Source organism: Clytia hemisphaerica, unplaced genomic scaffold (genome assembly GCF_902728285.1).
Source record: "Clytia hemisphaerica strain Z4C2 unplaced genomic scaffold, Clytia hemisphaerica genome assembly, whole genome shotgun sequence".
NCBI lineage: Eukaryota > Metazoa > Cnidaria > Hydrozoa > Leptothecata > Clytiidae > Clytia > Clytia hemisphaerica.
Window position 1 is genome coordinate 1,640,381 of NW_027104297.1, and position 10,420 is coordinate 1,650,800.

At 34.3% G+C, this 10,420-nt stretch overlaps 1 long non-coding RNA gene across 1 annotated transcript in view; it reads left to right on the forward strand.

The window, feature by feature from the left end:
- The first annotated feature begins 7,330 nt into the window (after positions 1-7,330).
- The window catches only part of LOC136817352 (uncharacterized), a 9,318-nt gene continuing 6,228 nt past the window's right edge, over positions 7,331-10,420 (forward strand). Inside the window, exon 1 of the long non-coding RNA XR_010848071.1 lies at positions 7,331-7,750. This is a non-coding gene — a long non-coding RNA (uncharacterized lncRNA). The remainder of the gene's footprint in view (positions 7,751-10,420) is intronic.

A 10,420-nucleotide genomic window follows, 5' to 3' on the forward strand; every position in this document is an offset into this window, starting at 1 on the left:
ATGTTGGGCTTCGGAAGGACGTGTTTGTGCTCATTCCGAAATATTTCCGACAGCTCAGCTTTTGACGACGTATGGCCCCCAAATGTTCTTATTTTAAGAAAGATCGCTTCCAAAACCGTTAACTCGGAGCCAGGGTAAAGCTTTGTTTTGGCAACGTCTGATTCTGTGTATAAATCTTCGTTGAAATGAACGGTTCGTCGATATTCATGGTTTCGCAAAGTATCAAGCCTATCCGATTTCAAAGTGGTGTATTCTTTCTTCATGTGGCGTCGAACCGTTTTTGTTGAAACCAGTTTTCCAGCACAGCCGAACGTCTTACAGAAGCATTGTTTGAAACCTGTATAAAAGAAAAAAATCACCATATTTGTTGACGACTTATAATACCTTAATATGTCCTTTTTTTCTAGCTCTTTAGTTTTTTGCGCTTCTAATTTTTGCACACTTCAAAAGTAGATATTTGTGCACCGTCAAAAGTTTATCACTTGTCAAAATTAAGTCAAAGTCGAAAAGCTCCACTTAACTTTTATTTCAAGGGGTTATCGTGTATTTTACAGACCGGTCAGTAAATACCAAATACCCATGGGATAATTTTTTTTCACAATAATTAGTTGTTATAATGGTAATATCAGCCATCAAGAACACAAAACTATTTTGTCACAGACCTCCAACCCACTGAAAAGTTTGGCAAAAATTTTGTCCCCCGTGGGAAAGTTGTCACCATAATATATATCAATCATCAAGAACACAAAACTATTTTGTCACAGACCCCAACCCCACGGGAAAGTTTGGCAAAAGTTTCTTCCCCAGTGGGAATAAACCATGGCAGTACTAATACGGCCAAACAAAAAATAAATAAAGCGATTCCAAAATCAAGTTTTAGCCTCTTGAAATTTTTGTATGGTTTCTTTTTGATGGTCCCATTATTATGAATATATACAGTATACAAAAGTGAGAAAATTTTCCACGCCCCTAAAAAATCTTTGATGTGTTTTCTTTATATCGAAAGAGACGTTCTCGTGACCTTTAAATAAATATACCACCAAAACAATAATACACAAAAATACTAAAAAGTGTGCACTGCGTTTCGGACGTTTTCATACGCGGGGGAGAGTCTCTTGGTATAATTGTTAAAAGTTTCATAAATGGACGGCGTAATTCTCCATCGTTGCGTATCTTAACTTTATAAATAAAGCTCAGACATTTTCTTTCGCGCGAAGTCACTAAATAAATTCTGAGATTTGAAAGTCGTCATGGACACGGTGAAAATGAAATACAAGGAAAGAAATATTTCCATTCCTCGAATAGTGAAAACTGATGATATCGTGCTACTCTTCGGAGTAGAGCCTAAAGGGCTTTACTTTCGATATCCCAACCCAAATGGCGTTGGGTATTTGTCTATGTGGCCTGATATGTGGGGCGATTGTTTTTGAAGATCATATATCAATCAGAAGTCGTCAATGTCAATTAAAACGAATGTCTCCACAACATCGTCATCTGCTGATTCGAAATCTTTTGAAACACCTCAAAACTTTTTTTATGAAACGTCGTGGGGATCTTGGAAGTCGTGCTATACCACCGCTATGAGGTTTACCAAAAAAGACAAAGACTTCTTCAACCCACACAACAAAACAGCCGTACAAAATAATAACATGGAGCGATGTTCATGAAACCCCAGACAGAAAAAGGAAAGAAGATCTAATGTAAGTGATGTGCCAATTGACTTAACTAAATTAGAACAATCGAATAACAAATTCACCGTAGATGATATACAAAAAGAGGTATCATACCAATTGCAAAGTGGTGCTACCTTTATAAATACAACGAAGAAAGGATTGCCGATCCGAGATATGCCTAACACTACAGGTAAGCTGTTATATTATATTATAATTTGACACAATGAATACTAGACGTTTTTTATAAGAACGTCTAATTATTTGAAGCCTTCAAAACTTCTCAACTTTTTTACTCTTAAGCCTGAAAATGTTCTTAAAGCTGTTCTTTTTCAGCACTTTTAGTATTTTAGTGCAATTCCTTAAGAAATCAAGTGTTTTAAGAGTCCGTAAAGCCTTAAAATCTTCTTAACTTGTCCTTAATATCTTGTACGTCAAAGCCTTTTTATAGTTTGCTCTTTTATATATGCACTTGTATTCAAAAAATTCCTTAAATTAAAATCCTTTTTTGTATATTCCACTGTAGGGAAGACGAATTGGGATAACAAGACCTTCGTAAGAGCGTTCAGCTCTAAAATTTTCCAAAAGCATTGGCCAGTCCTGTACGCAGATATACAACAGGATTATAAGAAATTGGAATTTAATCCTTCTTTTCCAGGTAAATATTTATTATTTGGTTTATATTATCAAATTTTATATTTTTTAATCAAAATTCAATAATTACATATATCTTTTACAGTTTGTTCATAATTTTTCGTATTTTTAGCCTTATTTACCTCATAATAATATTAAATTTATGAAAGAAAAGTAGTGTATCATACATGTGTTAATAGAGGTCAAATGCGATGTTACAGTATGCGTGGGGTTTTTTATTCTAGCCAGACTGGGAACTAATGTACAAAAAATATTTTCTTATTTCTCAGCAGATGATGACTTGATGATTCCATCATTACAACTGCCAACCAGAAATGACATCAGCCAAATTAAAGAAGATTTGAAGGAAATCAAAGATTTGCTACTAAAGCTAACCAATCAACGAAAAGAAGTAGAACCATCTTCAAGCAGGTCCACCAAAAAGAATAGACTGTATTCGTCATCATCGGACGAGGCAGATGACCTCCCTATCGTTTTGAACGACTAAACTTCGAAGCTTTTATCAGAAAACCGAAACATCTTTTATTACTAGGTCGTTTTGTATATATTTGCCTAACTTATTTATTTCTTTTGTTGAAAAGTTCTCAAACCTAATTGCTGAGATACGCACCTATGTAAATCTGCGCAAATTCTGAATCTTTTTTAGAAACCTCCCACTTAATAAGCTTCTCTTCCTTGCCTTGGTGAATTATTTTACCCCGCATTGTTGTTTTCTCACAATTTTGTCGCATCAAGTTTGAAACTAATTAAGCCATTTTGTGCGGTTTGTGTAATTTACGATGCGCGATCCAACGATTCACGATGCACGATGCACGATCCATGCATGATTTATGTTGATTTATGTTAATTATTCTAATTATGCACGAATAAGTTTTCATAATGCTAGCTACAAACATCATATAACAATAACGAAAAAAAAATTAAAAAAAGAAGGGGAAATAATTTATCATAATTAGAATGATTAAAATAACTTATATCTTCTTTGTAGAAAAACCAAAAGTTGATAGCGAGATAAAGAAAATGTTCGCCGCATGCCTCACTCGTTTTTAAAATGAAAGAAAAAGCCTTGACGTCATAGAAAGGTTTTAGCGCGAAAAAATTATTAAATCACAAACTCATTTTTGTACGTTTATTATTTTTTTAAGAACATCGAATAAGGTAAATAAGGAATCATTGGCTACATTACTTTTGGCATGTTCTTATAAAAGCCTTTCACCAACAGAATGGCAACTGGTGTTTTTATTTATTTGATTTTTTACTCTGTCTAATGACAAAGTCAATACATTTGATCTTTCTCAAAAAAGGTGAGTTTATAATTATACACGCGCTCTTCATTAAAAACGTCTTCCCTACTTTACCACAACATTGTAAATTTTTGTTTATAACCCTGTCTCAATCCAATGCATTTGGTTGGTTTAATTGGAGAAACGTTTTTTTTTTTAGAAAGAAAGCAAAAAGGTTACAAAATATTCAATTCAAACCATGGGCAAAAAAGTTTATGTTTTGATTTGATTTGATTGTTGAGGTTAAAATATTTACACGCATACTTTTCATTGATTTTCCAGGGTTACAAAAGAAGGAATTAAAATATGTGATTACTAAAACCTGTAAATGCATAATTAGAATAATTAACATAATATATGCATGAATCGTGCATCGCGCATCGTGAATCGTTGGATCGCGCATCGTAAATTACACAAACCGCATTTGGTGCAGATTTTGAAATGAAATAAATATAGGGTTTTGTTATATATAAGAACAATTTAAGATCAAATAATGAGCTCGAAATGGCTAATTCCTAAGTGTAAAAGGGGTTAAGTGGTAAAAGAAGGGTCCCAAGACTCGCAACCCACCTTCTGAAATAACATTGGAATTTGAGGCTAAATTTACAAAATACTCTTTGCGAGCTTGTAGAATCTGTTTCGAAATCCTGGTTTTTCTTCAAAAACTGTAATATACACTCTTTTTCTTTTATAAAAACAATCATATAAGAACGACGAGTCTCAATATAGTCAAAAATTAAGAACAATTTTAAGAAATAGGAATAGAATTACTAAATTTCAATCAATTTAGCGGTCAAATTAGTAAAAATTGGGTATAAATCCTAAAATACTTCGATTTCACACCATGACTAACAACAAGATAAGAACAATTTGTGCCTGAAAGTGGCAAAAAAAAAATTCTTGTAATTGGTTCTCCATCATTGACAACGTGAAAATAAACACTCATAAAAAACCTCAACGAACCGCCATAACTTGAATATTCTATTCCCTAAAGTTGAACGCCCCCCTCCCACTTGGCCGCTCAGTTAAGGAGATTACAGAATGTTTTCAAGGCTCGGAAAAGGCTCTCTTATATGCTTGATTTGTTCAAAATTTAAAAGCTATTAAAGTCTTCCAAATAACTACGTAAGTAAAAATGATTAGTTTTGGGTTAAAACGCGTGGAATAAGTCTTTATGAATAAATTATTTTTGAACAGCTAAAAATAATTCTCGTTATAAAAACCAAACTTTCGTATAATAAAGCAAATCTTACAGTAAGCTCATAGAAGAACTCGATTGCATTTTTAAGCAAGTCTGTATGAAAATGAACAACCCTTGAAAAAATAATCTCTGAGGATGGCTGGTTCGCAGAAAATAATGTACAGTATATGGCCCCCAAAACGGAGGTTTTCATTAATATGAAGATTCTGACTTGTAGATTTATCAGAATTAAACAATTTTTGTTTATTTTGAAAGAAAGGTTTGAGATAGATTCAAAATAACATATTTGCGTCTAAAGGAAATATTTTAACACCATAATTAGATAAAAATTGGATATAACTCACTCTAGCTCCTTGGATATTGAAAATAAGTTATGAAAACGGGGTATAGAAAACTTTCTACACCTAATGCCGTTCAGAAAATGCAAATACATTTGTGACTTTAGAGGCTGGGTAAAAGATATAGCATCTTGAAGGTCAACCAGTATTTTGGAGCCCTAGAATCAGCATTGACAAAACCGAAAATTCTAAATATGAGAAAAAGAAAAAATCTTGGAATTCTATTCCTAGAACCTTGAGTTAATAGTTTATAACAAAAAATTAACATTAAATATAAAATTTTTCGCTGAATCAGCAAAAACGGCAAATTCTGTCATTTTTTTGCAAAATATAGGAGAAAAATATCTTTAAAGCTTAATATTTTCAGTTTCAGTTAAGCTTTTTTTCTAAAATTTTCACAGCTTATTCCATACATGAATGGAACTATTTTCAAAAGAGATTTGTTTTCAAAAACTTGATTAAGACGTTGTCAAAATTGTAATTTTGAAAATTTCTAAATTTTCAGTTTGGACTTTGCAATATCGAAAATCTTGAAATATTTCATAAAAATCATAAATTTTACATCCATCGGGTCGTAAATTTAAGGGAAAACACAAATATGTTCATAGTTTTCCCCCTATTACCACTGGGTTTAATAATTTGATTTTAACTACAACTCCGTTTTGGGGGCCCCAAACCTGCATTTTTGGGTATACTATAAAAATTTTATCAAATAAATTTATGGCCAAAACCCTATAAATCATATTTCAAAACTATGGTCAAAATTTTGTATTCATATCTTAAAGATATCTCGAGAAATCGCTAAAATTTCAAACCTCCGTTTTGGGGGCCATTAGAAAAAAGCTACCTATCTTTAAGCGATTGAAAAATATTGTTGAAATTGAAAATTTTGAAAAAGAACTTCCAGGAAATAAAGTAAAAGTTAAAGGTTTTCATGCAACAAAAATATTTGTAAAATCTCTTTTCCTCTAGATTTGAGAGAAATTTCAAATTTGATCGCCGTTTTGGGGGCCACATACTGTATGCCGTGAATTATACTTTCTTTCATCTGTAATAAGTGGGTCGAAACCAAAACGCGAGTCCCTAGTGAGTCTTCCATTTAAAGCCTCGTACATTCTTACAACATCAAAAGTAGTTGGGATCAAAGGTTCAATCAATTCTGAATTTCTTTTGGGCCGAATCATACAGTCGATCGGTACACATCCCTCGGGCCCAGGTACTCTATGGTGATTCCAGGAGTCGATTAAATGATTACTTGCTGAATCCGCTACGAATATAGTGACCCACGATATTGAATACTTTAATATTGGATCATTGAGATCCCATTCAAATTCTTCAACAATTTGGTTAAGAGCACGTTTGATGGGATAATCGAAAGCAGCCACCGAGGGCAAATGATGGAAAAGCCGTTCCGGAGACCCCCCTCAGCTGGAAATGGCCTAGGCGTTCCGGGAAAATTTCAAAAAGTCTGCTCCTGGAAATGCATAGCCGTTCCCTGGAAAAATTTTGAAAGTTCTGTAACAATTCTCCAGCTGGAAATTCACACGTGTTCCAGGCTGATTTTACGGAACTTTTTCACAGCTGGTAGAATTTTGGAGCTGTTCCTTTAACCAACTAGCTGGAAATCTGGAGCCATTCCCGGGACGATTTCTAGCTTCTTTTTCTTTTTTTCTGAGCCGTTCCTTGAGTTAGCCAGCTGGAAATTTGGAGGCGTTCTGGTAGATTTTTTCAGAGCTTTTTAAAACCAGCTCGGATCAAGATGTTTCCTGGAAAAGCACCCTACTGTAGAGGAACGGCTCATTTTGATGTTTTGATTCAGCAGATTTATTAAAAATTGACCCGTTCCACTCCAGTAGGGTACTTTTCCAGAAACCGCACCAGGAAGATTTGTATGTTCCGAGCTGTCTCAAAGGGATACTCCAATACTGCAGCTAGCAAAATAATACCCGTTTACTTTGTTCCGACAAAATATTAAAAAACTCAATCGCGAGTTCACCGTTTACAAAGCGAGAAAAAAAGATCGGTTACTAGTCTCTAAACTCGATCTTGGAGAGTAATGGCGAAACGAAAATGTTTTTTGAAATTTCTCACTGATTCTCGTATTGTAAAGAGATCTATTTATCGTTCAACAGTATTGATAGTAACTGAATTAGTTGTTGACATCATTCAACTATGCATGTATAAAGTTTGTAGGTGTATTTTTCAGTGATGATGGAGATACAGCTAGATATAATTTTTAAGGGTGAAATTTAAAGTGTCTAGCAAATGGTTACCAACTGCCAATATACATTACAAAATGCAATAACATCTCTGTATTTTGAAATTTTAGAAGTATAGAATCATGCCTCTTATAAATTTGGATGCAAAAAAAAAAAAGAGCTTGGATATACACAGAAAACACACAGTGCATTTGCACATTTTCTGGTGACAACACATCTGACTGCTGGTGAGAGTGAAAGTGAACCAGAAACTGATTCCTCAAACAGCCAAGAAAGTGGAACAGATGAAGAAATGATTGTTGCTGATGTTATTGAAAGTGATGACGAGCAACAGACTGTTGATGTCTGAACATGATGATGGCGATGCTCTTCAGCAAGATACAGAGTGAGTGATTCTTATAAATCCCTACATTGCGGTAGTTATTTTTACTGTAATTGCGGTGTAAAAATCGCTTTTAAATTTTTCACATACCCAGGCGGTGTCAATTGAACTGTTCGATTATCTACTGTTCGATTATCTGACTAATCAAACTTAATTGAACCCTATCGAAAGATAGCTGTTCTATTACCGATCCCAACCAAACACCTATTGATCCAAGAAAACTATTGTAAAGTTTGATGACTGTTCGATAGACCTTTTCGCCTTTCCATCCGCCATATTGAAAATCATGGTGGCCGAATTGCTAAAGTTTGATGACTGTTCGATAGACCTTTTCGCCTTTCCATCCGCCATATTGAAAATCATGGTGGCCGAATTGCTGGTGGTGAAATTCCCTTAGAAAGTATGCAAAACATATGCAAAAAAGAAGTATTAATATAGAACTTACATGCACAATTGGCATTATATTAAAGTGTAATCTTGTTGAAGAAAGATTAAATTTGCTTCTCTTGAAATCTAAAAATAATTATATTCACTCATCTCTTAGAACAAGCACTTCAAAAAACCATAACATTAGACATAAACTCAAGCTAAAAAATCACCAGCAAAGTATGGAACGCCGTAGCTGCCTTATGTGATAAAATATTCGATTATGCGATAAAATATTCGATAAACTCTTTCGATGCGATAAATTATTCGATAAATCATTCGATTATGCGATAATTCATTCGATAAACTCTTTCGATGCGATAAATTATTCGATAAATCATTCGATGCGATAAAATATGCGATAAAAATTTCGATTATGCGATAAATTATTCGATTAATTATTCGATGCGATAAAATATTTGATGCGATAAATTATTCGATAAAAAATTCGATACGATAAATCATTCGATGCGATAAATTATTCGATAAAAAGTTCGATTATGCGATAATTCATTCGATAAAAAATTCGATACGATAAATCATTCGATGAAAAATTCGATGCGATAAACCATTCGATAAATTATTCGATGAATTATCCAATCGGCCCTTACCCGATATTTATACTTTTGGTGGTAACGGCGCATCTTTCAAAACGCAAAACGCAACCCCACGTGTGTGTGTGTGTGTGTGTGGGGGGGTATGAAAACGTCGACCATTTTGCTGGCAGTTGGTGTTCAACTTTTAAGTAATTAAGTAAGTAATTAATGGACTAAATTACACTACGTCAGTGACTTTAATGTGTGTTCTTTTAATTTTTAGGGGAAAGTCAAAGGTATCTCTTGCTTTATCAATTACATTTCAGTTGACAGTAAAGGCCAAAAAGGGATAGAAAGGGGTAATCTGATGGGATTTTGGTTCAGCAAAATCGAACTCTAGGAGGATTTTTTCCTTTGGTATTCTAACTATTTTCTAAATTTGAAATCTCTAAATATGGGACAAGCTGGAATTTTAACAAGCTCTTCTTTGATTTGGTTGGTCGTTAAACATGTAATAAAACAAATTTGTTATTTTTTCTAGAACGCGTCATCTCTATTATACACTTTTTTTAAATGACCATAAATTACCCCGGAGGGGGGAGACTTTTACTTAGGCAAAAACGGGTGACGGGTATGTGCGGACCTTATGATGGGTCGGTTTTTTTCAGAGTCTCTCTAAGACTAAGGGTTACCAAAACAACAAAAAGTCAAAAACAGTATCTCTAAGAGTCGGTTTTTTCATAAAATCGAGTCCAAGAATGGTAAAAAAGTAAAAAAGTAAGAAAATTATTCAAAACTTCGACCAATTTTTTCAAAACTGGAGTTTTTTCTTGAAAATCGAAGAAAATTTTGTAAAAAAGTCTCTCTAAGGCGTAAGGGTTGCTTTTTAAGCAATTTAGTTTTTCTAAGGGTCAGCTTTTTAACAAAGATTAGTCTCTCTCTTAAGGGTCGGTTTTCGGAGGCCCGGTCCGCACATACCCGAGATTCTCATAGTACCCCCCCCCCCTGGGTGAAGTATATTATAAAAACTCCAGCTCATCCCCTAAAATTAGCATAGGCTCTTACCCCCAGGGGGGGGGTTGGAGAGCTTTCAAAAATGTTCGTAAGAGAGGTCCTTTTCTGATCCTAATTTCCTAAAGGGGGTTGCATAGGTTTTAACAGCTCAGGCATCCAGACAAAAATTTAAGGAATTGTTTTTATCCCCCGTCAACGCGTCTATCAGGATCAATAGCGTAAGGGGGTCAAATAAGCTCTGGGGTCGAGGATGGAAAAAAGTTTCATAAACTTTGAGGACATCGCAATTTGACCTCGAACTAAACTAAACGGAACATAATTTACATAAAACTAAAATCTGTTTAATAATTGCCCTCAGAATTGATGATTGCCTTGCTCTTTTGTGCTTAATTGTCTAAAATCACTTACTATGAATTTTCTCCCAGAGTACCAACCCCCCTGCTTATTCCACCCATCCCTATAATTAAGCTCAAAAGACTATTGGATTTATTTGCGATAATTCTAAACTCAGTAAGTAAGATAGATCAATAAATCTGTTAGTTTTATTTTTTTCCGGACACACTGTTTTTTTTGCCATAATCTGCCCTAATCAGCAGCACCCCCGGAAAATCTACATCGATGATTTCACCCTTCCGGAGCGCCGTTTCCACCAAAAGTATAAATATCGGGTAAGGGCCGATCGGATAATTCATCGAAT